The sequence below is a fragment of the Pongo abelii genome, chromosome 10 (genome assembly GCF_028885655.2).
Source record: "Pongo abelii isolate AG06213 chromosome 10, NHGRI_mPonAbe1-v2.0_pri, whole genome shotgun sequence".
NCBI lineage: Eukaryota > Metazoa > Chordata > Mammalia > Primates > Hominidae > Pongo > Pongo abelii.
In genome coordinates, this window is record NC_071995.2 from 69,116,047 (window position 1) to 69,143,639 (window position 27,593).

Genomic DNA, 27,593 nt, shown 5'->3' on the forward strand with positions numbered 1-27,593 from the left:
ATGAGTTTTAAAAATAGGGATTCTAATTAAAGATATTACGTTATTTTTAAAAATAAAATAAAATTTTATAATTAAAGAGCATAATGATTAAAAACTTTTAAAATTACTAGAGGGCCTCAACAAATTTGATACAGAAGAAGAAATGATCAATGATTTGAAGACAGAATAATAGAAATTGTTCAACCTGAAGAACAGAGAGAAAAAAGATTGAAAAAAATTGAACAGTTAAAGACACCTATGGGACAACATTTGGCATACCAATATATACATAATGGATGTCCAAGAAGGAGAGAAAAGAGAGAAAAAGGAATGGAAGAATGTGAAGAAATCATGTTTAAAACATCTTAAATAAAAATACAATCATAACCCATTGTATACATTTTTTATTTTTGTAATTTATTTTATTGAAGAAATGTAGTAGTTACTAATTCAGCTGAATGCTGGTAGACTGTATAGCCTCTTTCTGCAATATTCTGTGGATACAAGATGGGATTCTGTTCATTATGAAATTTTATGTAATAGAATTTCCAACACCATTTGCTTACATCTAACTACAATCAACTCTCCCACTCATCTACATCCCTCAACTTTTCACCTTTTGAAGTTCAGTTGAGGTATCACCTATTCTAAGAATTATTTTCCTAATGTCTGCTCTCCCAATCCTTCTCAGAATGGAATAGGTACACACAAATTGTGCTTCCAAGCACTCTATGAATATATTCAGTATTTCACTAAAACGTATCGTTGTTTTATAGCAAATGGCTATATGATTTTCTTTTCTCCACTAGAATGAAACACATGGATTGTGTTTTATTTATTTTTCTATCCCAAATGCTTATTTTAACATCTAGTAAATAAAAAAAATTGATTTATTTATGGAGAGAATGAATAAATGACTCAATGTAGGATTTATGGCAAATATTATTTTAAAACACATCATTCATATTTGCTCTGGAGATAATTTCATAATGGAACAAACATAGAATGTGTTTCTATAATCATCTATGAAAAAGGTGAAAACACTGGTTAAATACTTAGGTTCTGTCCTAATACTTCCTGATTTCCTTGTGTCTTCATCTCTTAGTAGCTGGGAAAATATCTTTCTTTTAAGGTCTCAGATTCTTCATTTGTAAAATAGAGATGGTTATTGTAAGGGTTAAATAAATATATATAAAGCAAATAGAAGAATACTTGGAAACAGTTGACCCCCAAACAGCTGTTAATCATTAATTCATTGTTAAATAGATGTGTAAACACAAATCAAATATAGTTTATTAAAGCATGACTTGTATTAAAAGAAAAAGGCAGGAAAAAAAAAAAGATTCAGAACATTTCCAGCACCCTAGAAGGTTGCTTCCCAGTTCTTACCTCTTTCCCAAGGGTAAGCATACTCTGACCTCTATTATCATTGATTAATTTTGACTGTTATTTAATTATGTATAGCGAGGATAATATGACGTCTTTTCTTTATATTTGACTTCTTTTATTCAATAATATATCTGTAAGATTAATCCCTTTGTTTCATGTATCAATAATTTGTAATTTCATTCATGTGTAGTATTTCATTTTATGAATGTAATACAATTTATTTACCCATTCTATTTTTGATGAACATTTGTGCTAGTTCCAGTTTTTTGCTACTACAAATAAAGTTGTTACAAACATTTTTGCTTATGTCATTTGGTGCACATAGAAATGGATTCAGAAGTGGAATTTCTCTGTCATAGAGTATTCCTTTTAGTTTTCTTACAGATGGAGTATTGCTATATTTTCCACGCTGAACTGGAACTCTCTTGGACTAAAGGGATCCTCCTGCCTCAGGCTCCCAAACAGCTAAAACTACAGGCACATGCCACCATGCCCAACTTGAGTACTCTTATGTTTTGTTTTTTTAAAGACTGTCTTCCAAAATGATTCTTCTAACTTACATTCCTCATCAATGTAACAGTTTCAGTTGTTCCATATCCTTGCTAATGCTTATTGTCAGTCTTTTCAGCTATTCTAGTAGGTAGTGTTATTTTATTGTAATTTTAATGTGAATTTATTTGATAATTAATATTGCATATGTTTATAGATCTTTTTGATAGTCTTTCTTGTAGATTGGTTCTTCAAGTCTTTGCCTATTTTAAAACTAGATTATCTCTACTTTTATTAATGGTTTAAGGGTCTTCTTTATACATATCAGATGTAAATCCTTTCAATTGGGGTCTAATGAATGACTGTTTGCACTCCTATGGCTGGAGACTCTGACAGTATCTGTCTAGTGAAATTTCTACAGACCAGTGACTGCTTTGTATCTTTCATTCTGTCCTGTTTGTAATTAGATGGCTTTTGTTCCATCACTTCACGTATTTCAAATACTTTTTCCAATCTGTAGCTTACCTCTTAACCCTTTCAATGTTGGCTTTTTTATAAACAAAGTTGGTAATTTTATAGAAGTATATTTTATCAATCACTTCTTTTAAGGTTAATGGCCTTTGTGACTATGTAAAAAATATTTGCCTATCTCAGGGTTATAAAGATATCCTGTTGTCTCATAGAAGTATAATTTATTTCACATTTAGGTCTATGGTCCATCTTGAATTAATTTGTACATGCGGTTTGAAATAATGGTTAAAGTTCATTTTTTACAACATGGAAATATAGTTGCTTTGACAGCATTTATTACAAAGACTACATGTGCCAGTTATTAAGGTGTCTTTCAGCTCCAAACCTTCCCATCTATACGCTGCTTTGGGATGCTGGGTCTGGGACTTTGCAAACTACACCTCTGCTTTACCAGTTGGCTTCCAGTTAGGCTCTACTAATAGGGATTGAAGGAGGCTTCAAAGCTGGAGAAAGAGAAGATTTGTTTCTTCTTGTTTGTTTTGAGGACTTCTCTGGCTGATGGTTTCTGTGAGTGTCACCCCATTCCTGTGAGGCCGGGGTCCCAGTCTCACAGGCCTCCTCCCTCCAAGATCATAAGCACAAGCACCAGCTGGGCATCAGCCTGCAAGCCCTTCTCTAGTTTTCAAAGCTTTTCCCTTTGATCCTTCAGCCAGACGTGTGGTAGCTTTCTGAAATTGTGACACCCTACAGTTCTCCATTTGCTTTTTAGTAGTTAATAACATTTTACTCTGTGAACAATGATTTATATTAAATTCTCTTTGTTCAATTTTCTATCTCCTGACTGAACTTTTACTGATACACCATCTGTTCACCCCCTGAGTTGCAGTGGAATGTTACTGTAAGTCAGGTGACTTCATATAAATGGATATGTTTCTGGCATCTACTCTATGTTATAAGTCTATTTGACTATTCTTGTGCCAGTAGCACATTGTATTAATTACTGTATTATTACACTAAGTTTTAATATCCAGTAGTATCAGTCATACACCTTTGTTTTTCTTTAAGCATTGTCTTGGCCCTTCTAGATACTGAATTTCCACCAAAATTTTAGAATCAGCTTATCAATTTTCATTTTCAAAATACACTGACATTTTGAGTGGGATTGTTGTGAATCTTCAAATCAATTTGTAAAATAATTGAAGTTTTACAACGTGGATTTTTTTCATAACAAACAAAGATATATTCATGAATATATCTATTTATTTAGGACTTCCGTAATTTATCTCAAAAATGTTTTGTGGCTTTCATCATAGTGGTTTTCACATATTTCATTGGATTTAATCTTAGGTACTTGGTGTTTTTGATGCTGCTATAAAAGGTATAGTTTTCTATTTCATTTTCTACTTGTTTTTTGTCAATATATTAAAAAACTATTTCTTATTGATATTGTATTCACCAACTTTGTTAAATTTATTACTTCTAATAGTTTACAGGTTTCATTTATTCTTTTATAGTTTTGATAAGATGTGATTCTCAAGAAATGTGTCCTTTTAAACAAAGTTGTCAAATTTATCAGCATAAAATTGTCCAAAGTTGTCCATAATATTCTCTTATTTTTTTAATAGTCAAAGGTTCAGTAATGGCATCTTTGTTTTACTCTTTATATGGGAATGCTTTTTCCTCTATTTTATCATGATCATGTTGGATGTTTATTAATTTTATTAGTCTTTTCAAAGAATCAACTTCTGACTTTTGTTTTTCTCAATTAAGTATCTGTCTTTCTATTTTGTTGATGTTTTCATCTTTAATTTTTCCTCTTCTCTTCTTCTAGTATTTAATTTGCTCTGTTTTTATAACTTGTTGATGATTAAATATGACCTCAAAGCATCGACTTGGCTGCATCTCACCAACTTTGATGTCTCATTTTTATTTTCATTTAGTTCACAATATTTTCTAATTTTTAAAAATCAAATGTTGCTTAATTTCCAAACATTTTGTTGGCAGCTGTTGTAAGACCTTGGTTCTTGTCTTCTTAGTTCAAAAGAATTTAAACAAAAGATACACAGCAAAGGAGATGGAGAATAGAATTTATTGCAAAGGAAAATGAATATTTTCAAAGTTAAGTGTAGAATAGACAGTACACCCTGAGAGAAAGAGGCAGAATTCAGGGTGGGTTGCTCATAAGAATGAGATAGCATTGATTATTGCTGGAGAAACGCCTCCTATGAGAGTTTTGCATGATTATTCATAAGGAGGTGGGAAGAGTTGTTACTAGTAAACATGTTCTAGGTGGTCTTCTGGGTGCACATATGCAGTAGCTGTACATGCTTGTTCATAGATTGCACTTCTTATCAGCATCTTAAATCTCCACCCAGGAGTGTGATTTTTATTATTATAATGAGTAAAGGGTCAGTTTGAGAACTGGTCTCTACGTGGTCTCTACACGGGAAATTCCCAACTGAAGATAGCTTTGCTTCAATGAGTTTAACTACAATGCAAATGCTGGGGCTTACTGTGTTGACTGAAGGGTTGCACATTTACAGTGTCTGAGGACATGGTTACATCCTTGACTACCTATCCTGCCTCAATTTAGGAATTTTCTAGAACTTTTGTTATTGGTATTGATTTCCAGTTGAATTTTGTGTTGCTCAGAATACCTAACCAGTATAATTTTAATCTTTTTACATTTATTAGTGTTTACTATGTATCCAAACATATGGTCTCTTTTGCCAAATGCTGGGTATTCTTCAGTTGTCTGGTATGATGTTCTGTAAGTGTCAATTAAAGCAAGTGGAGTAATAACGTCATTCAAGTTTTCTATAGACTTATTTTTGTTGCGTCTTCTGTTAATTACTGAAAAAATATTCAACTTCTGTTAATTACTGAAAGATATTCAACTCTGATTATGGGTTTGTCTGTATTTCTTTTATATTCTGCCGTTTTTTACTATGTTATTAGGTGCAAATACATTTTGAATCATTATGTCTTGTTGATGAATTTATTAAAAGACATAGAACAAATAGAGAGAGATAAAACAGTTTAAAATAAATATGATAAGCTTTCCAAATTAAACAGTAAGCTAAATGAAGACCAATCAAAATACCAACAACGTTCTTTTCTTGAAATTGTCATGCTCATTCCATAATTCATACAGAAGAATTAAAAGTCGAAAATAGATAAAACAATTCTGATGAATGAATATAAAAAGGGAGGATTTGCATTGTTATTTTTACAATTACAAATATACAGAAATTAAATCAGTATGGTACCATAATAGGGTAAGTACAAAAATCAAATGTACGGAAAATAAAATTTAGAACTTATCTATTTTTATGTCTATCTCTCTATCTCTAAGAGTTTGATATGTGACAGAGGTACCATTACAAATTGGTGGGAAAAGATGGATTAATTCATAAATGGTCCCACTATTATTCATTTGGGAGGGGAAAGTGTCATATATCTACCTAATATACAAAAAAAAAAACAACTGCACATGAATTAGAGACCTAAGTGTGATTTCTGGTTTGGGAAAAGTACAGGCTAGATACTTTGAGTTAAATTTCTGAGAATGTATGTAAATGTTAAAAGTCTTTTAAAATACTTTGCTAAACTGGCAAAAAAAAAAAAAAAAAAGAAATAAAAGGAATGTGTAGAAGCCAAAACTGGTGGAACAGTAGAGTCATATGATACATGTGCACTAAAGCAAGCTTTCATCCTAGGGAGTTTGGCTAAATCCTGGACACCTTGAGCTTCCAATTTGATGACTGCATGGGTCAAGAAGGACAGAGGACAGCACTTGGGTCTAGCCAAAGTGGGGATTCTAACACAAAACTTCCACATAAAGCTGGTATACCAAAGGGCTCTACCATCCATGTCAACATGAAGAAGGAATAAACTGGCTATTCAGTATGTTTAGTCCTATGTGAAGCTTTCCATTGAGTGAAAGTAAAAAAGCAAAAATCTACCCTGAGGATCTGTAACCACAAGTCATCACTCACAGTAGTTTATGAGCTGAATTAACGCTACCTGTATGGTCTAAAAAAACCTCAAACAGAGGATTTTATTTAAAGTGGTCACAGGTTGTTGGTATCTTGATAAAATAAACAGAAGTAAACACAAATTATCTTGGAGAAGCTCAACTACATTTCAAGCTTCAAAGAGCTCAAATAAAATAAAACTGTAAGGAAAATAATGATCTAGCAGTCAAAACACAGCATCAATATTGACAATTGATGGAGTGACAATTGATTGGTGTGACAATTAACAAATTATTTTTGAAAGGAATTTTTCAGTTTGGCAATGCATTCTCAAGTGGCCCAGTATTTCCATTACTAGAGGTATTCCCTAGAGAAACTTTTGTATATGTATGTGTATGTGTACATAGAGATATAAATGTATACATGATGTAGAGTACAGCGTGTTAGTTATTCAAAAGTTGAAGTAAATAAGCTGTCTCTCAGTAGGTGAATAAACTATGGTCATTGAAGGCAATTTCTTACAGTAGGAAGAATTAGCTCCCCTGGAATAAATCTAAAATTACAATGTTGAGTTTTTTTGAAAAAGAATGTGAGCAGGCTGATATCATTCATTTAAATTTCTAAAATGCAAATTGCATGGTTATGTATACATATATTTAAAGCACAAAATCATACATGAGAATTGTAAACATTAACCTCTGAGTCATGATTACTTCTGGGGAGATAAGGAGGAAAGAGGTTTTGCAAGACAGAAGAAAATAAGACTTTAGCTGTGTCTGCAATATTTACATATTTTTTGTATGAGACAGATATAAATTAAATAATGCATTTGTGCATGGGAGACTATTTTATTCTTTTCTTGTCATATGTTTGAAACATTTCAAATTATAAAATTTGAAACAAAATGAAAATGATAGGGAATCAAAGCCAAACTCATGTCTATAGAAGATATCTGTAATTAGTTGCCTTGTTTAATTTTACTCAATTAGGATATAACTAGTGCCAAATAATTATTTTTTACAATTAAAGCTCAATTTAAAAATCCTAATTGGGTATGATTTGAAGAAGAAATCCTGAAACTACTACCTAATGTGATCTCACTCACCACCATATTTGTTTTAATTTTTAATTTTTATGTGTACATAGTAGGTGTATATATTTATGGAGTACATGAGATGTTTTAACACAGACGTGTAATATATAATAATCACATCATGAAGAATGGGCTATCCTCCCCACAAGCATTTATTCTTTGTGTCACAGACAATCCAATTATACTCTATTGATTGTTTTAAAATGTACAATTAAATTATTATTGACTTTAGTCACCCTGTTATGCTACCAAATACTAGGTTTTATTCATTTTAAAACTATTTTTTGTACCCTTCCACCCTCCACTATCCTTTCCAGCCTCTGGTAATCATCCTCCTACTGTCTATCACCATGTGTTCAGTTGTTCTCATTTCTAGATCCCACAAATAAGTGAGAATATGCAACATTTGTCTTTCTGTGTCTGGCTTATTTCACTTACATAATAATCTCCAGTTCCATCCATGTTGCTGCAAATGACTGGATCTCATTCTTTTTATGGTTGAGTGGCTGAGTATACACACTCCATATACACACTCCAGTGTGTATATGTACCACATCTTTTTTTTTTTTTTTTTGAGATAGAGTCTCACTCTGTTGCCCAGGCTAGAGCGCAGTGGCATGATCTCGGCTCACTGCAACTTCTGCCTCGGGGATTCAAGTGATTCTCCTGCCACATCCTCCTGCGTAGCTGGACTACAAGCACACAGCACCACACTTGGCTAATTTTTAGATTTTTGGTAGAGTTGGGGTTTTGACATGTTGGCCAAGCTAGTCTCAAGCTGCTGACCTCAAATGATCCACCCACCTTGGCCTCCCAAAGTGATGGGATTACAGGTGAGAGCCAACAGGCTTAGTCACATTTCCTTTATCCATTAACCTGTTGATGGACACTTAGGTTGTTTCAAAATCTTGGCTGTTGTGAAAATTGCTGCAACAAATGTGGGAGTGCAGATATCTCTTGATATACAGATTTCCTATCTTTTAGGTATATACCCATCAGTGGGATTGCTGGCTCATATGGTAGCTCTATTTTTAGTTTATTGAGGAACCTCCAATCTGATCTCCATAGTGGTTGTACTAATTTACATTTCCACCAAAAGTGTACAAGGGTTCCCTTTTCTCCACAAGCTTGCCAGCATTTATTATTGCCTGTCTTTTGGATATAAGCCATTTTAACTAAAGCAAGGTATTTTCTCATTGTAGTTTCAATTTGCATTTCTTTGATGATCAATGATGTTGAGCACAATTTTATATGCTTGTTTGCCATTTTGTATGTACGTCTTCTTTTTAGAAATGTATTTTTGAATCTTTTGTGTATTTTCTGATCTGATTATTAGATTTTTTTCGTCTAGAGTTATTTGAACTCCTTATAGATTCTGGTTATTAATCTCTTTTCAGATGGGTAGTCTGAAAACATCTCCCATTCTGTGGGTTGTCTCTTCACTTTGTTGATTGTTTCCTTTGCTGTACAGAAGCTTTTCAACTTGATGTGATCCCATTTGTCAATTGTTGCTTTGGTTGCCTGTTTTTGTGGGGTATTACTCAAGAAATTTTTGCTCAGACCAATGTCCTGGAGATTTTCCCCAGTGTTTTCTTCCAGTAGTTTCATAGTTTGATGGCTTAGATTTAAGCCTTTAATCCATTTTGGTTTGATTTTTGTATATATATGTGTATGTATATATATGTATGTATGTAATATACATATGTATGTGTGTGTGTGTGTGTGTATATATATATATATATATATATATATATATATATATATATATGTGGGCTGGACGTGGTGGCTCACACCTGTAATCCCAGCATTTTGGGAACCTGAGGTGGGAGGATCACTTAAAACCAGGAGTTCCACATCAGCCTTGGTAACATAGTGAGACCCCATCTCTACCAGAAAAACCAAACAAAAAATTAGCTGGGTGTGGTGGCATGCACTTATACTTCCAGCTACTCAGGAGACTGAGGCAGCAGGGTCCCTTGAGCCTGGGAGTTTGAGGCTGCAGTGAGCTGTGATTTTGCCACTGTATTCCAGCCTGGGTGACAGAGGCATACCCTATTTCAAAAAAAAGTAAAAAGTTAAAAAAATTTAAAGTTGAAAAAATATATGTATATAAAATTCACTGTAGAAGGAATGCTTGAAACTCAAAATTGTTGGCTTAGAAATATGTTTGTAGGCTGGGCACAGTGGCTCATGCCTGTAATCCCAGCATTTTGGGAGGCCGTTCATTCTTCTGTGTATGGATATCCAGTTTGCCCAGCACTATTTCTTGAAGAGACCATCTTTTCCCCAGTGTACGTTCTTGACACTTTTGTCGAAAATGAGTTCACTGTAAGTGTATGGATTTGTTTCTGGGTTCTAGAATCTGTTCCAACGGTCTATGTGTCCACTTTTATGCCAGTACCATGCTTTTTTTGTTACTATGGCTCTGTACTATAATTTGAAGTCAAGTAATGGGATTCCTCAGTTTTGTTCTTTTGGTTAGGATAGCTTTGGCTTTTCTTGGTCTTTTGTGGTTCCATATCAATTTTAGAATTGTTTTTTCTATTTCTCTGAAGAATGTAATTGGTATTTTGATAGGGATTTCACTGAATCTACAGATTGCTTTGGGTAGTACGGACATTTTAACAATATTAATTCTTTCAATCCATGAACATGGACTATCTTTCCATTTTTTGTGTTTCCTCTTCAATTTCTTTCATCAGTGTTTTATAACTGCTATTGTAGAGATCTCTCACTTTGGTTAAACTATTTCCTAGGTATTTAATTTTATCTGTGGCTATTATAAATGGTATTTTTATTTCTTTTTCTGATTGTTCACTGTTAGAATACAGAAATGCTATGGATTTTTGTATGTTGATTTTGTATCCTGCAACTTTACTGAATTTGTTTATCAGTTCTAATAGTTTCTTTGTGGGGTCATTAGGTTTTTCTAAATATAGCATTACATTATCTGCAAACAAGGATAATTTAACTTCTTCCTTTCAATTTGGATGTCCTTTATGTCTTTCTCTGGTCTGATTGCTCTGGTGAGGACTTCCAGTGCTATGTTGAATAACATGGTGAAAGTGAATGTCTTTCTTGTATTCCAGATCTTAGAGAAGAGGCTTTCAGTTTTTCCCATGCAGTATGATACTAGCTATGGATCCATCACACATGGCTATTATAGTGAGGTATGTTTCTTCTATACCCAGTTTTTTTAAAGGTATTTATCAGGAAGGTTTGTTGAATGTTATCAAGTGCTTTTTGAACATCAATTGAAATGATTATATGCTTTTATCCTTCATCCTTTTGGTATGAGGCATCACACTGATTGATTTGCATGTGTTGAATCATCCTTGCATCCCTAGGATAAATTCCACTTGGTCATGATGGGTGGTCTTTTTAATATATTGCTGAATTCAGTTTGCTAGCATTTTGTTGAGGATTTGTACTTCAATATTCATCAGAGATATTAGCCTGTAGTCTTCTTTTTTTTGATGTATCTTCATCTAATTTTGGTATCAGGGTAATACCGGCCTTACAGAATGAACTTGGAAGTATTCCCTCCTCTATTTATCGTAATAGCATGAGTAGGATTGGTATTTGTTCTTCTTTAAAAGTCTGGTAGATTTCAGCAGTACAGCCATCAGGTCCCAGTCTTTTCTTTACTGGAAGATTTTTTATCATGGCTTCTATCTTTTTACTTATTATGAGTCTATTCAGGTTATGGATTTCTTCACAGTTCAATCTTAGTAGGTTGTATGTTTCTAGGAATTTGCCCAGTTCTTCTAAGTTTTCCAATTTATTGGCATATAGATGCTTATAGTAGCCATTAATGATCCTTTGAATTTGTGTGGTGTCATATGTAATGTCTCCTTTTTCATCACTGATTTTATTCATTTTAGTTTCTCTTTTTTTTTATTAGTCTGGCTAAAGTTTTATTGAATTTATTTAACTTTTCAAAAAACCAACTTTTGTTTATTGATTATTTGTATTGTTTTCTTCATTTCAAATTCATTTATTTCTGCTCTAATCTTTATTATTTCTTTTCTTCTAATAATTTTGGGTTTGGTTTGCTCTTGGCTCTCTAGTTCTTTAAGATGCATTGTTAGATTGTTTATTTGAAATTTTTCTCTTTTTTGACATACGCACTTATAGCTATCAACTTCTCTATTTATACTGCTTTTGCTGTATCATGTAGGTTTTGCTATGTTGTGTTTCCAATATTATTTGTTTCAAGAAATTTTTCAGTTTTCTTAATTTTTTCTCTGACCCATCAGTCATTCAGGAGCATAATTGCTTAATTTCCATGTATTTGTATAGTTTCCAAAATTTCTCTTGTAACAGATTTCCAGTTTTATTTTATTGTGTTCAGAGAAGATGCTTAATATTATTTTAATTTTTTTGAATGTTTTAAGGCTTGCTTTGTCACGTAACATATGGTCCACTTTTGAGAATAATCCATGTGCTGAGGGAAAAATGTGTATTCTGCAGCTGTTGGGTGAAATGTTCTTTAAATATTTCTTAGATCTATCTGCTCTTTAGTGCAAACTAAGTCTGATGTTTCTTTGTTTATTTTCTGTCTGGGAGATCTGTCCAGTGCTGAAAGTGGGATATTGAAGTGTCCAGCAACTATTGTATTGGAGTCTGTCTCTGTCTTCTTTATTTCTAATAATATTTGCTTTATATATCTGGGTACTCCAGTTTTGGGTGCATACATGTTTAAAATTGATATATCTTCTTGCTGAATTTATCCATTTATCATTATATAGTGACCTTCTTTGTCTCTTCTTATAGTTTTTGTCTTGAAATCTATTCTGCCTGATAAAAGTATAGCTATTTTTGCTTTTTTTTTTGGTTCCCATTTGCATGGAATATTTTTTTTCCATCCTTTCATTTTCAGTCTATGTGTGTCATTATAGGTGAAGTGTGTTTCTTGTAGGCAACAGATCAATGGGTCTTATTTTTTCATCCATTCAACCACTCTATGTCTTTTGATCAGAGAGTTTAGTCTATTTACATTCAATGTTATATGTAAGAACTTACTCTGACCTTTTTGTGTCTGTTTTCTGGTTGTTTCATGGTCCTCTCTTCTTTCTTTCTTTTTCATCTTCCTTTTAATGAAGGTTTTTTTTGATGATATGATTTAATTTCTTCCTTTTTATTTTTTGTGTATTTATTTTACATTTTTTGCTTTAAGGTTATCATGAGGCTTCAAATGCCATCTTATAACCCATTACTTTAAGCTGATAGCAACTTAACACGATTTGCATAAACAAACAAACCAGCAAAAAGAAAACTAATAAAAACTCTACACCTTAACTTCATCCTCCTGCTTTTTAACTTTTTGTTGTTTCTATTTATATCTTACTGTACTGTCTATGTCTTGAAAATTTGTTGTAGTTATTATTTTTGATGGGTTCATCATTTAGTCTTTCTACTTAACAGTAGTTTACACACCAGTCATAGTTATAATATTCTGTGTACTTACTATTTCCAGTGAGTTTTCTGCCTTCTAGTGATTATTCACTGCTTTGAACATTCTATCATTTCTGATTGAAGTATTCCCTTTAGCATTTCTTGCAGGACAGGTGTGGTGTTGATGAAATCCCTCAGCTTTTCTTTGTCTGAAAAGGCCTGTATTTCTTCTTCATGCTTGAAGGATATTTTCACTGAATATACTATTCTAGGGTATAAAGGGTTATTATTATTATTATTCAGCATTTTAAATATGTCATGCCATTCTCTCCTGGCCTGTAAGGTTTCTACTGAAAAGTATGCTGCCAGATGTATGAGCTCTATTGTACATTATTTGTTTCTTGTATCTTGCTGCTTTTAGAATCCTTTCTTTATCCTTGACCTTTCAGAGTTTATTAAATGCCTTGAGGTAGTCTTCTTTGGGTTCAATCTGCTTGATGGTCTATAACCTTCTTGTACTCAAATGTTGATGTCTTTCTCTATTGGTTACTTCTCTGATGTCATCCCTTTGAATTAATTTTCTACCCTGGTCTCTTTCTCTCTACCTCCTCCTTAAGGCCAAGAAACTCAGATTTGCCCCTTTGAGGCTATTTTCTAGATTCTGCAGGCATGCTTTTGTGTTTTTTATTCTTTTTTCTTTTGTCTCCTCTGACGGTGTGTTTTCAAATACTGTCTTCAAACTCCCAAATTCTTTCTTCTGCTTGACCAATTCTACTATTAAGAGACTCTGATGCATTCTTCAGTATGCCAATTGCATTTTTCAGCTCCCGAATTTCTGCTTGATTCTTCTTAATTATTTTGATCTCTTTCTTAAACTTATTGGATAGACTTCTGAATTCCTTCTCTGTGTTACCTTGAATTTCTTTGGATTTGCTCAAAACAGAAATTTTGAATTTTCTGCCTGAAAGGTCACATATTTCTGTTTCACCAGAATTGGTCCTTGGTGCCTTATTTAGTTTATTTGGTAAGGTCCTATTTTCTTGAATTGTCTTGATACTTGTAGATGTTTGTCTATATCTGGGCATTGAAGAGTTAGGTATTTATTATAGTCTTTGTAGTCTGGGCTTGTTTGTACTCATTCTTCTTGGGAAGGCTTTCCAGATACTCTAAAGGACTTGGTGTTGTGATTTAATCTGTATCTGCTTTAGGAGACCCCCTAGGCCCAATAACACTGTAGTTGTTACATACTCATAGAAGTACCACCTTGATGGTCTTGGAAAAGGCCCAAGAGGATTCTCTAGATTATCAGGCAGACACTCTTGTTTTCTTCCCTTACCTTCTCCCAAACACACAGTCTCTCTCTGTTCTGAGCAATTTGAAGTTGGGGATGGAGTGACACAAGCACCCCTGTGGTTACCACCACTATGATTGTGCTGAGTCAGACCTGAAGCAGGAACAGCACTGGGTCTCATGCAGGGCCTGCTGTAACCACTCCCTGGCTACTGCCTTTTTGTTCAAGGCCCTGGGGCTCTACAATCAACAGGTAGCAAAGCCAGCTAGGCCTATGTCCTCCACTTCAGGGTGGTGAGTTTCCCCAGGCCCTGGGCATGTCCAGGGGTACGGTCTGGAAATCAGGCACTAGAGTAAAAATCCTTACAAGTCTACTTGGTGTTCTATTGTACTATGGCTGAGCTGACACTCAAATTACAGGATGAAATTGTTTCCCTCTTTTCTCTCCTTTACAAAAGCAGAGGAGCCTCACCCAATGGCCACTACCACCACAGGCCCATGAGGAATACTGCCAGACTACTGTTGATATTCCACTAAGGCCTAAGGGCTCTTCAGTCAGCTTGTGGTAAATGCTGCCTTGCCTGGGATTCACCTTTCAGGGTGGTGGGCTCTCCTGTGGCCAGGAAAGGTCCAGAAATTCCGTCCAAGAGCCAAGTCCTGGAATCAGGGACTCCAAGAGCCTGCTTGTTGCTCTATTCCCCTGTGGCCAAGTGGGTACCGGAGGTGCAAGACAAAGTCCTCTTTACTTTTTACTCTGCTTTTCTCAAGCAGAAGGAGTCTCACTCTATAGCCACCACAGCTGGGAATGTGCTGAGTCTCACCTGAAGCCAGCAATTCTCAGAGGCTCATCCAAAGCCCTTAACATAGTACCTATGTATCACTGGTTATCAGGACCCAAGGGCTCTTCAGTTAGCAGATGATGAATGTCACCAGGACTGAGTCCTTTCCTTCAGGGCAGCAAATTTGCTTCTGGTCCAGAGTGCATCTAGAAATGTCTTCTGGGAGCAAGGGCCTGGAATGGGGGCCTCACGACCTGACTGGTAGCCTATCGTGCTGTGGCTAAGCTGGTACCCAAGTAGCAAGACAGTCTTTCCTCTTCTCCCCTCAAACAGAAGGAAAATATTTCTTTTGAAGCAACGAGTATGCAATCTGGGGTTGGGTGGGGGGGTAATGCTGTCACTCCCTTAGCCACCCTGGCTCCTATCTCAGTAGGATGCATGCCTTCTTCTGCAAGTCCACTGTCTCTGGGCTTATTTCAACACTAAGACTCTCCTAGGAGTTGCCATCCTTGTGTCTTAAACTGTCTTTCAAGTTTAGTTAGTGTCTCAGAGCCCTTTAGCCTGTGGTGGTGGTAGTGGTGAAGCTTGTGGGAATGCTGGGATCAGAGATTCTCCTCTGGCTAGGGCTGGTTTAAATGCTCCCTACATGGGGTAGGAGAGGGGGTGTGGTGTTGGTGAATCAAGATTTTTTTTCTACTTCTTCAGTGCCTCTTTCTGAAATTTGAGGTTAAAGCCAGGTACTGTAAGGGTTCATTTGAATTTTGGTTCTTATAGAGGTGCATTTTTGTGTTGATAGTTGTTAAATTGATGTCCATGTGGGTGGAAAGTTTAGTGGAGCCTTCTATTTTACCATCTTGCTCCATCTCCTCCCACCTTCGTATTTTATTCAACTATAAACTGGTATTATTATTCTTTAAATACATTTTCCCAGGTTTCTATTACTGAAATGTTCAACATCTCACAGAAAAATTGAAATGCTGCAACAAACATGTTTATACCTTTTCCTAGATGAAAATTAACAATAGTTCCAAAATATTACCTGATACTTATACATCTATCTAATTTCATCTAGTATATTCAATATCCAAATTTCCCCAACTGTTCCAAAAAAAGAGGGGGGAGGGTTTATAGTTACTTTAGTTGAATCAGGATACAGAGTCCATGTATTACATTGAGGGATTTCTTTTTTTTTTTTTTTTTTTTTGGTAGTCTTCAAAAATCTTAAACAGTCTTCTCTGTTTTCTTTCTTCATGGCCTTCCAAAAAGTTAGGACCAGTTTTATAGTAGAATGTCCCTAAATGGAAAAGTTTAACAGCTGGTTCTATGTTTTTATTTTAGCCTCAAGGACATATGGAGGATTTGACTCTTGATGATATCTTTCTTTCAGAAAATTGTTAGGAGGTTACCAATACCAGATTCAAATAAATGAGAATTCAAGAAAGAACTGTGTATACGATGTATACATATATGATGTAATTCATTTTCTGGATAATCAAGTAACAAGAAATCAATATTGAAATGACATAACCACACTGGAGAATGGACGCTAATCATGTATTCCTGAGACAGGACACCATCAGCTATATATGAAAGCTAGAGCTGATGGTTTCCTAGAGCTGAGGCTCATGTGACCCAGCTCAGCCTCATCTCTGGTGACCCCACGAGACCCAAATGCAGAGCTGCTCCTTGGAAATAACAACAGCTTCACTATATTGTTGATGCGCATATAATTTGTTTTTCTGTCCTGACTCTTTTTTTAAGGCTAAGTAAATTTGGTGCTGGAGGAAGCCTGTTGAGTATTGTGAGTCTGATTGTTCATCTAAATGTTAGAGTATTGCTGCCAGTAAAGCAGAATGGTCTCTGTAAGTACCACATTGTGTTTTTGTCTAATTCCTGTTCCCACCATGGTGTCATTTACCCTATACCCCTACTCATAAAATATTTTGTAAACTGGAAGTTACATGTACAGGCATAATGAGATTCAGATTAAATAATTTTGGCAAACATGCTTAGTAGATGGATTTTGTCTATTTTACTCTGTATTGCATGAAGGGGCACATGGTGTCATTAGTTCCTGCCCTAGTTTATTTAGGTTGCGATAGCAAAATGCCATAACCTAGGTGGCTTATGAACAAAAGAAATTTATTTCTCACAGTCTGAAGGCTGGCAAATTCAGATCAAGGTGCCATCAGATTCAGTGTCCGATGAGAGCCCACTCCCTTGGTCATAGATGATGCCTTCTTGCTGTGTCCTCACATGGTGGAAGGGGCAAATAAAGCTCCCTTGGGCCTATTTTATAACACGACTGATCCCACTCATGAGGACTCTGCCTTCATGACCTCCCCGAAGACCTCACCTTCTAATACCATCACCTTAGGAGATAAGATTTCAGCATGTGAATTTTGTGGAACACAAAAATTCAGACCACAGCAGTCCCAGTTTAGTCATAATAGGTTTGATTGCCTGCCTATGGTATGGGCATTTAGAAACAAAGGTCTGGTAGCTCAGCATGGTCATTGTTACTAGAGTTTCATTGCTCCTATTATTTTTTAAGCCCTTGTAGTGAACAGAGGTAGGAAATACATGTTTTCTTAATACAGTATAATTTTATGTTGATATTGCCAATTCAAATTATTATTACATATTTTTTAAACTCATTTTGCCTTGTGTTTGTATCTTTTTTTCTTTTATACTAAAAAATCTTGGCTCTGAGTAGTAGTAATGTAGTTATTTATTTGCTTGTCATAACAATATAGATAATAAAGTTTCAAAATGCCAATACTAATAGTACTACTAGCAGTAAAATTACTTAGGTTTTCTTTAAAAGTTTTATTTCTTTAAAAGTTTTATTTAATTTTTTTAAAAGTTTTATTGTTGTTGTTTGTCCTCAGAATGTATTAAACTATGTTTCATGCATGTCCGTGTGAAGAGACCACCAAACAGGCTTTGTGTGAGCAACATGGCTGTTTATTTCACCTGGGTGCAGGTGGGCTGAGTCCAAAAAGAAAGTCAGTGAAGGGAGATGGATTGTCATTAGTTCTTATAGGTTTTGGGTTAGGCAGTGAAGTTAAGAGCAATGTTTTGCAGGCAGGGGTGGATCTCACAAAGTACATTCTCAAGGGTGGGGAGAATTACTAAGAACCTTCTTAAGGATGGGGGAGATTACAAAGTACATTGATCAGTTAGGGTGGGGCAGGAACAAATCACAATGGTGGAATGTCATCAGTTAAGGCTATTTTTACTTCTTTTGTGGATCTTCAGTTACTTCAGGCCATCTGGGTGTATACGTGCAAGTCACAGGGGATGCGATGGCTTTGCTTGGGCTCAGAGGCCTGACATTCCTGCCTTCTTATATTAATAAGAAAAATAAAACAAAATAGTGTTGAAGTGTTGGGGTGGTGAAAATTTTTGGGGGGTGGTATGGAGAGAGAATGGGCACTGTTTCTCAGGGCTGCTTCAAGTGGGATTAGGGGTGGCGTGGGAACCTAGAGTGGGAGAGATTAAGCTGAAGGGAGGTCTTGTGGTAAAGGGTGATACTGTGGGGATGTAAGAAGAAACATTTGTCATATAGAATGATTGGTGATGGCCTGGATATGGTTTTGGATGAATTGAGAAACTAAATGGAATAAGAGAAGGAGAAAAACAGGTATAAAAGGTCTAAGAATTGGGAGGACCTAGGACATCTGATTAGAGAGTGCCTAAGGAGATTCAGCATAGTCCTGCCAGCAAAGATTATTTATTTACTTCAAGAGTTTAGAGTGGCAGTTTGGGGATAGCACCAGGAGATATCAGCTGTGATGGCTTGGAGAAATAGTGTAAACTGGCAGTGTAAACAAGAGCAGGGCATGTACGAGTAGTTGAGAATGGAGAATAGGAGTATGATTAGACAGAAAATAGTAGGGATGACAAGTTTTTTTGGGGGGCACAGTCTAAGTTGGTCCAGTGTCTAGAATGAGACTGGGGCCTAATAAAAAGGAGGATCTATACAGGAGCTTCAATGGGCTGTACCTTGTAGCATTCTGAGGACAGGTCTGACTTCTGAGAAGTGAAAGTAGTAAAAGTATTGTCCAGTCCTTTTTAAGTTGGGGGCTGAACTTGGTGAGGTGTGTTTTTAATAGACCATTAGTCTGTCACGGAATGCTAAGAGCCTGAAAAAATGCTTGGCTGATTTGACTAATAAAGGCTGGTCTGTTATCAGACTGTATAGAGGTGGGAAGGCTAAACTGAGGAATTATGTCTGACGGAAGGGAAGAAATGACTGCGGTGGCCTTCTCAGACCCTGTATGAAAGGCCTCTACCTATCTAGTGAAAGTGTCTACTTAGACTAAGAGGTATTTTAGTTTTTGTGACTCAGGGCATGTTGAGTAAAGCTAATTTGCCAGTCCTGGGTGGGGGCAAATCCTCGAGCTTGATGTGTAGCGAAGGGAGGGGGAATAATCCTTGAGGGAATCAGGGGAATCCTTGAGGGAATCAAGGGAATCCTTGAGGGAATCAAAGGAATCAAGGGAAGGGAATAATCCTTGAGGAGTAGTAGAATAGCAGATAGAATAGCAGATGGAACACTGAGAAGTTATTTCCTTGAGGATAGATTTCTACGATGGAAAGGAAATGTAAGGTTCTAAGAGGCGGGCTAGTGGCTTGTACTATAGCATAGCCTGCCTTTGCTGGTGTGTGGTGAGTAGGCCTGGTGGAACTGCCATCAATAAATCAAGCGTGATCAGGGTGAGAAACAGGGAAGAAGGAAATGTGGGAAAATGGGATGAACATCAGGTGGATCAGAGAGATGCAGTCATGAGGGTCAGGTGTGGTATCTGGAATAATATGGGAGGCTGGATTGAAGTCTGGGCCAGGAACAATGGTAATTGTGGGACTTAACAAAGAGTGAGTACAGCTGAAGGAGCCGGAGAGCAGAAAGTATATGTGTCAGGTGTGAGGAAGAAAATAGATTTTGGAAGTTATAAGAAATGTAGAGAGTGAGTTGAGCATAGTTTGTGATTTTAGGGCCTCTAACAGTATTAAAGCAGCGGCAGCCACTGCACACAGACATGAGGGCTAGGCTAAAACAGTAAGGTCAAGTTGTTTGGACAGAAAGGCTACAGGGTGCAGTCCTGGCTCTTGTATAAGAATTCTGACCGCACTAACCATGCCTAGGAAGGAAAGGAGTTGTTGTTTTGTAAGGGACTGAGGTTTGGGAGATTAATCGGACATGATCAGCAGGGAGAGCACGTGTGTTTTTGTGAGAATTATGCCAAGATAGGTAACAGATGAGGATGAAATTTGGGCTTGACTGAAGTAACGGGGGCTGTCTGTGAAGCCTTGCGGCAGTACAGCCCAGGTAATTTGCTGAGCCTAATGGGGGTCAGGGTCAGTCTAAGTGAAAGCAAAGAAAGGCTGGGATGAAGGGTGCAAAGGAATAGTAAAGAAAGCATGTTTGAGATCCAAAACAGAATAATGGGTAGTAGAGGGAGGTATTGAGGATAGGAGAATATATGGGTTTGGCACCACGGGGTGGATAGGCAAAACAATTTGGTCGATAAGGTGCAGATTCTGAACTAACTTGTAAGCCTTGTCTGGTTTTAGGACAGGTAAAATGGGGGAATGGTAAGGAGAGTTTATAGGCTTTAAAAGGCCATGCTATAGCAGGCGAGTGATAACAGGCTTTAATCCTTTTAAAGTGTGCTGTGGGATGGGATCTTGACATTGAGCGGGGTAAGGGTAATTAGGTTTTAATGAGATGGTAAGGGGTGCATGATCGGTCACCAAGGAGGGAGTGGAGGTATCTTATACTTGTGGATTAAGGTGGGGGGATACAAGAGGAGGACGCAAAGGAGGCTTTGGATTGGGAAGAAGGGCGGCAATGAGATATAGCTGTAGTCCAGGAATAGTCAGGGAAGCAGATAATTTAGTTAAAGTGTCTCAGCCTAATAAGGGAACTGGGCAGGTGGGGATAACTAAAAAGGAGTGCTTAAAAGAGTATTGTCTAAGTTGGCACCAGAGTTGGGGAGTTTTAAGAGGTTTAGAAGCCTGGCCATCAATACCCACAACAGTTATGGAGGCAAGGGAAACAGGCCCTTGAAAAGAAGGTAATGTGGAGTGGGTAGCCTCCATATTGATTAAGAAGGGGACGGGCTTACCTTCCACTGTGAGAGTTACCCAAAGCTCGGTGTCCGTGACGGGTTAGGGGGCTTCCGAGGTGATCGGGCAGCATCAGTCTTCAGCTGCTAAGCTGAGAAGGAGTCAGTCAGAGAGCCTTGGGCCAGAGTTCCAGGGGCTCTGGGAGTGACTGCCAGGTGAGTTTAACAGTCTGATTTTCAGTGGGGTCCCACACAGATGGGACGCAGCTTAGGAGGAATCCTGGGCTGCGGGCATTCCTTGGCCTAGTGGCCAGATTTCCAGAACATGTAGCAAGCTCCTGGGGGAGGAGGTCCTGGAGGAATGCCTGGCTGCTACGGTTCAGGCATTTGGAAGTTCTTGTGTGCTGGAGACATGGCTGGGGTTTGTGTCACAGTGGAGGCAAGGAATTGCAACTTTTTTCTGTTATTGCACACCTTGAAGGTGAGGTTAATTAAGTCCTGTTGTGGGGTTTGAGGGCCAGATTCCAATTTTTGGAGTTTTATTTAATGTCAGGAGCAGATTGGTTAATAAAATGTATATTGAGAATAAGATGGCTTTTTGACCTTTTAGGGTCTAGGGCTGTAAAGCGTCTCAGGGTTGCTGCCAAACGAGCCATGAACTGGGCTGGATTTTTATATTTGATGAAAAAGAGCCTAAAAACTATCTGATTTGGGATAAAGAAAAAGGAGCATTAACCTTGACTATGCCTTTAGCTCCAGCCACCTTTTTAAGAATAAATTACTGGGCAGGTGGGGGAGGGATAGTCACGGAATGAAACTGTAAGCTGGATCAGGTGTGAGGAGGGGAGGCGATAAAAAGATTACAGGGTGGAGGAGTGGAGGCTGAGGAAGAATTTGGACCTAGCTCGGCCTGGCGAGGAGGGGAGAGGTCAGATGGGTCTGTAGAAAAGGAAGATTAGAAAGACTCAGCAACGCTTGGGGTTGGGACTGAGGGGACAGGCAGGAGGGAAAGAAGGAAGATTTGGGACGAGTTGCACTGGGCACAGAGACTAGGAAGGGACTGATGTGTAAAAGAATGCCTGGACGTCAGGCACCTCAGACCGTTTGCCCATTTTACAACAAGAATTATTTAGATCTTGTAGGATGGAAAAATTGAAAGTGCCATTTTCTGGCTATTTGGAACTACTGTCGAGTTTATATTGGGGTCAAGCGGCATTGCAGAAGAAAATAAGACGCTTAGATTTTAGGTCAGGTGAGAGTTGAAGAGGTTTTACATTCTTAAGAATACAGGCTAATGGAGAAGAAGGAGGAATGGAAGGTGGAAGCTTGCCCATAGTGAAGGAGGCAAGCCCAGAGAAAAGAGTAGAGACATGGAGAAGGGGTGGGGTTTCTTGCCCTCCAGAAAAGCAGAGAAAGGGTTGGGGCACTGAAATAAGGGATTGGGGCACAGAGATAAGAGGTCGGGGTGCGGAAATAAGGGATTGCGGGTTCTTGCCCCCTAGAAAAGCAGGACTTGCTGCTAAGGGTGAAGGAGAAGGGGTTGAAGGGTAGTTGCCCCTCCCCCAGAAAAGCAGGACTTGCCGCTAAGGGTGAAGGAGAAGGGGTTGAGGGGTACTTGCCCCTCCCCCAGAAAAGCAGGACTTGCCGCTAAGGGTGAAAGAGAAAGGGTTGAGGGGTACTTGCCCCTCCCCCAGAAAAGCGGGACTTGCCACTAAGGGTGAAGGAGAAGGGGTTGAGGGGTACTTGCCCCTCCTCCAGAAAAGCGGGACTTGCCACTAAGGGTGAAGGAGAAGGGGTTGAACGGTACTTGCCCCTCCCCCAGAAAAGCAGGACTTGCTGCTAAGGGTGAAGGAGAAGGGGTTGAGGGGTTCTTGCCCCTGCCCCAGAAAAGTGGGACTTGCCGCTAAGGCTGAAGGAGAAGGGGTTAAGGGGTACTTGCCCCTTCCCCGGAAAAGCAGAGAAGGGGTAGAGACACGGAGAGAAGGGGTTGGGGTACTTGCCCCTCCCCCAGAAAAGCGGGACTTGCCGCTAAGGGTGAAGGACCAAGGCAGGCGTCACTGCATGGTCTGACACCTTTGAAATGTGGGTGAATAATCAGAGAGGCGTCACTGCATGGTCTGACACCTTTGAAATGTGGGTGAATAATCAGAGAGGCGTCCCTGCAATGATTAAACACCAAGGGAAGGCTGCCTTCCCAGTCCGTGACTAGTGCCGGAGTTTTGGGTCCACGGATAAAATGTGTCTCCTTTGTCTCTACTGGAAAATGAAAGGAATTGAAATTAAGAGAAGGGAGAGATTGAAGTGTAGCGCCAAGATTGAAAGGAGAAAGAGGTTGAGGGATAGTGAGGGAGGTTGGAGAAGAGAGTAAAAAGAGGCCGCTTACTGGATTTGAAATTGGTGAGATGTTTCTTGGGCTGGTTGGTGTGAGGACCTGAGGTCGTAGGTGGATCTTTCTCACGGAGCAAAGAGCAGGAGGACGGGGGATTGATCTCCCAAGGGAGGTCCCCCAATCCGAGTCATGGCACCAAATTTCATGCACGTCTGTGTGTAGAGACCACCAAACGGGCTTTGTGTGAGCAACATGGCTGTTTATTTCACCTGGGTGCAGGTAGGCTGAGTCCGAAAAGAGAGTCAGCGAAGGGAGATGGATTGTCATTACTTCTTATAGGTTTTGGGTTAGGCAGTGAAGTTAAGAGCAATGTTTTGCAGGCAGGGGTGGATCTCACAAAGTACATTCTCAAGGGTGGGGAGAATTACAAAGAACCTTCTTAAGGATGGGGGAGATTACAAAGTACATTGATCAGTTAGGGTGGGGCAGGAACAAATCACAATGGTGGAATGTCATCAGTTAAGGCTATTTTTACTTCTTTTGTGGATCTTCAGTTACTTCAGGCCATCTGGGTGTATACGTGCAAGTCACAGGGAATGCGATGGCTTGGCTTGGGCTCAGAGGCCTGACACTATGTACAATTTCAAAAGTTACTTAAAATTAATCTTTGCTGATGTTATCAATTTTATATATAAATGCTCCCCAACTTATGATGGTTTGATTTACTACTTTTCAACTTTATGATGATGCAAAAGCAATATACATTTAGTACACTTCTTGACTTACAATAGGGTTACATCTAAGTAAGCTCATCCTCAGTTGAAAATATCATGTCAAAAATCCACTTTCAATTTGTGATAATTTCAATTCACAATGGGTTTATCTGTATATAACCCCACCGTAAGTTGAGGAGAAGCTGTACATTTGAGTCCTTCGTTTCTATTTGTGTTAAATTTTGGTGTTCACTTTCGTTTATTTTACATTTAATTCTGCATATGTGAAGCACTTAATTTAAAACCATATAAAAAAGTCAACAGAACATACTTTTGTGGGAATATATTCCAGGAACTCTCACTCTCATTCTTATCCCACCACTTCATTTTCATGCTTCCTTTATAGACAATCATTTTCATTGATTTCTGTTTTATCTTTCCTTGGCTTTCTTTTGCAAATATATATAAGCAAATATACGTAAGCACATAAGCAAATATATATACATGTTATTTCTCTTTGTTTCTTACACACAAAAATATCATATTATAATATTGATTGATATTTTCCTTAACAATATGGCCTAGATATCAGTCCACACCAGCTCACAGAGATACTCCTCATTCTTTTCTACAAATGCATAGTACCCCAATGATGGACCATCATTTAGTCCCTTACTTGTGAACATTTCGGTCATTTCCAATATTTTGCTATCACAAATAACACTGCAATGAAAAAATATTGTATTTGTTTCATATTTGTGGAGGTGCAGCTGCAAGGTGAATTCCTAGACATTGAGCTTGCAAAATGAAAGGGGAATTGGATATGTAGTTTTGCTAGTGGTTTCTTCATCCTCTTCCATAGAGATTAAACCATTCTGCAATCCAATCAGTATTCTATTAAAGGGACTATTTTCTGCAGCACACCAGCATGGCACATGTATACGTATGTAACTAACCTGCACATTGTGCACATGTACCCTAAAACTTAAAGTACAATAATAATAATAAAATAAAAAAAGAGACTATTTTCTATAGTCTTTCCAACAAAACATAGCTTCAAGCATGTGGATGTCTGTTAATCTGGGAAGTCAGGAATGATATCTCAGTGCAGTTTTAATTTATAGTTATCTTTTTTTAAGGGTTATTTGCATTTCTTTTTTTCTGTGGAGATGAGGTCTAATTATGTTGTCCAGGCTGGTCTCAAACTCCTTGGCTCAAGCAATCCTCCCATCTTGGCTTCCCAGAGTGCTGAGGTTACAAGCTTGAGCCACCACACCAAGCCGATTATTTGCATTTCTTTTCCATGAATTATCTTTATGTTTTCTTCCTCACTTTTATATTGGGTTTTTGGACTTTTTCTTCTTGATTGTAAATAGCTGTTTATATATGAAGGAAATTAGCCCTTGGAGTTACAAATATTTTCTATTAGTTTGTCCTTCATCTTTTGACTTTCCTTATAGTAGTTTAGATTTTTATGCTACTTTTAATACACACAATAATATGGTTATATCTCATGCAAACATTTGTTATTTTGTGGAATTAAATTCATTAATTTTTTATTGCTTCTTTATCTTATGAAATAATTTAGTAGTTTTACTTAGCTTCCAGATTATAAAAGAATTCAATGTTTCTTTTTGCCATTTGTATGATTTATTTTCTCTAATTCATTTAGATTTCATCATTATACTGTGCAAAGTATAAATATATTTTTTTCTTTTTCAAATGCTATTTAGTTGCTTTAACATTATTTATTGCACCTCATGTATCCCCATGATTTAAGATGCCACTTTTACCGTAAGCAAAATTTCTAGGTGGACTTGAGTCTATTTATAAAATTTTTTATCTATTTATTCCTCAATGTCATATTGTTTTAAGTATAGAGGCTTTAGAATATGTTTTTAATATCTGATAGCACTAATACATGAGTAGCCTTGGACTGGACATTGCACCATTGGCTCCTGTGGTCCTCAGGCCTCTGGACTTAGACGAATTACACTACCAGCTTTTTTGATTCTACAGTTTGCAGGTGACATATTGTGGGACTTCTCAGCCTTCATAATTACATAAGCCAATTCCTATAATAAATCTCCTCCTATATATCTCTATATATCCTACTGGATCTGTTTCTCTAGAAAATCCTAATATACCATCATTGATTATATTAGTTTTAGCATTGATTTTCTTAGGTTTCCCCACTGAGTAAAATATCAAATTGGGGTCTGATGTATGTGCTAAGGGAGTATCCATAGATTTTTATTTTATTAATTATTTTTTGTTTTTTCAGGAATAGGTATTTAATTTCATTCAAGGCATTTTGGTGTCTATGAAGATAATTACATAATTCTTCTCATTATTCTATTTGTATATTAGACATATTTATGTTTCTATATATGTAATGTGTATGCATTTATATGTTTGTGACTTAAAGTGTGTGTGTGTGTGTGTGTGTGTGTGACTTTAATTAACTTGATCACACACACACACACACAAACACTGATCAAAATTAATATCAAAGTTAGGTCTGTCTGAATGTAAAGCCAACAGCAAACATCCCTCTCTCCAAATGGAAAAGAAACTGGGGGTTATGGGCAGTTACACTGCTAAATGTTAAAACTTTATTTTTAAATGTGGCCATAAAAATCATTAAATAAATTGATAATATATGTTTTTGATGAATAAATTTTATATATGTCTACACTGGAAACTATACAGCAATAAAAACTAACCATATACAGCTAAACTCATAAATTTCATAAACATAATAAGTAAAAGAAGCCAGACAAAAAGTAGTGTATACTGTTAAATTCCATTTATGTAAAAGTTCAAAAGAGCCAAAAAGAAACTATGCTGTTAAAAGTAAGGATTATAGTTACTATTCAGGGAAGAGAGTAGTGGCTGGAAAGAAACATAAAGGGGGTCTCTGAAGTGGAATAATGTTCTGTTTTTTGATCTGGGTATAAGGGTGTTTAATTTCTGAAAATTATTTTATCTTTATACTTACTGTATTATTGATTTTTTGCTTAACAAATTACTCAAAACTTAGAGGTTTAAAAAAATAATTAATTATTGTATTAATTTCTCTGGGCCAGGAATTGGAGAGAGCTTAGCTGGGTAGTTCTGGTTCAAAATTTCTCATGAGATTACCTTCAAGCTGTTGGAGGCGGCTGCATTATCTGAAGGCTTGACCGAGGCTAGAGGATCTACTTTCAAGATGGCCCACTCACATGGCTGTAGGCAAGAAGTTTCAGTTTCTCACTAGTTTTTAGCAGGAGGCCATAATTTCTTACCACATAGATCTCTCTATAGGGCTACTTGAGTGTCCTCACAGTAAGGTAGCTGGCTTTCTTCAGTGCCAAGTGACTCAAAGGCAAAGAGGAAGTCACTATGCCATTTATGACCTAGTTTTGGAACTCACACATTGTTCCAAATTGACCTTCCATCACTTTCTATTCGTTAGGAGTTAAGTCACTAACTCTGATCCACAGTCAAGGGGAGTAAAATTTGGCTTTATTGTTGGAGGATGGAGTAGCAAAGAATTTGCAGACACATTTTAAAACTACCATACTTAAACAATTCATTTTTCTGAATATGCTTCAATTGGAAGTTAAAATAA

At 37.1% G+C, this 27,593-nt stretch overlaps 1 long non-coding RNA gene across 1 annotated transcript in view; it reads right to left on the bottom strand.

Moving 5' to 3' along the window:
• The window catches only part of LOC129049163 (uncharacterized), a 58,804-nt gene extending 31,443 nt beyond the window's left edge, over nt 1–27,361 (bottom strand). Inside the window, exon 1 of the long non-coding RNA XR_008511995.1 lies at nt 27,125–27,361. This is a non-coding gene — a long non-coding RNA (uncharacterized LOC129049163). The remainder of the gene's footprint in view (nt 1–27,124) is intronic.
• Nucleotides 27,362–27,593: the final 232 nt, after the last annotated feature.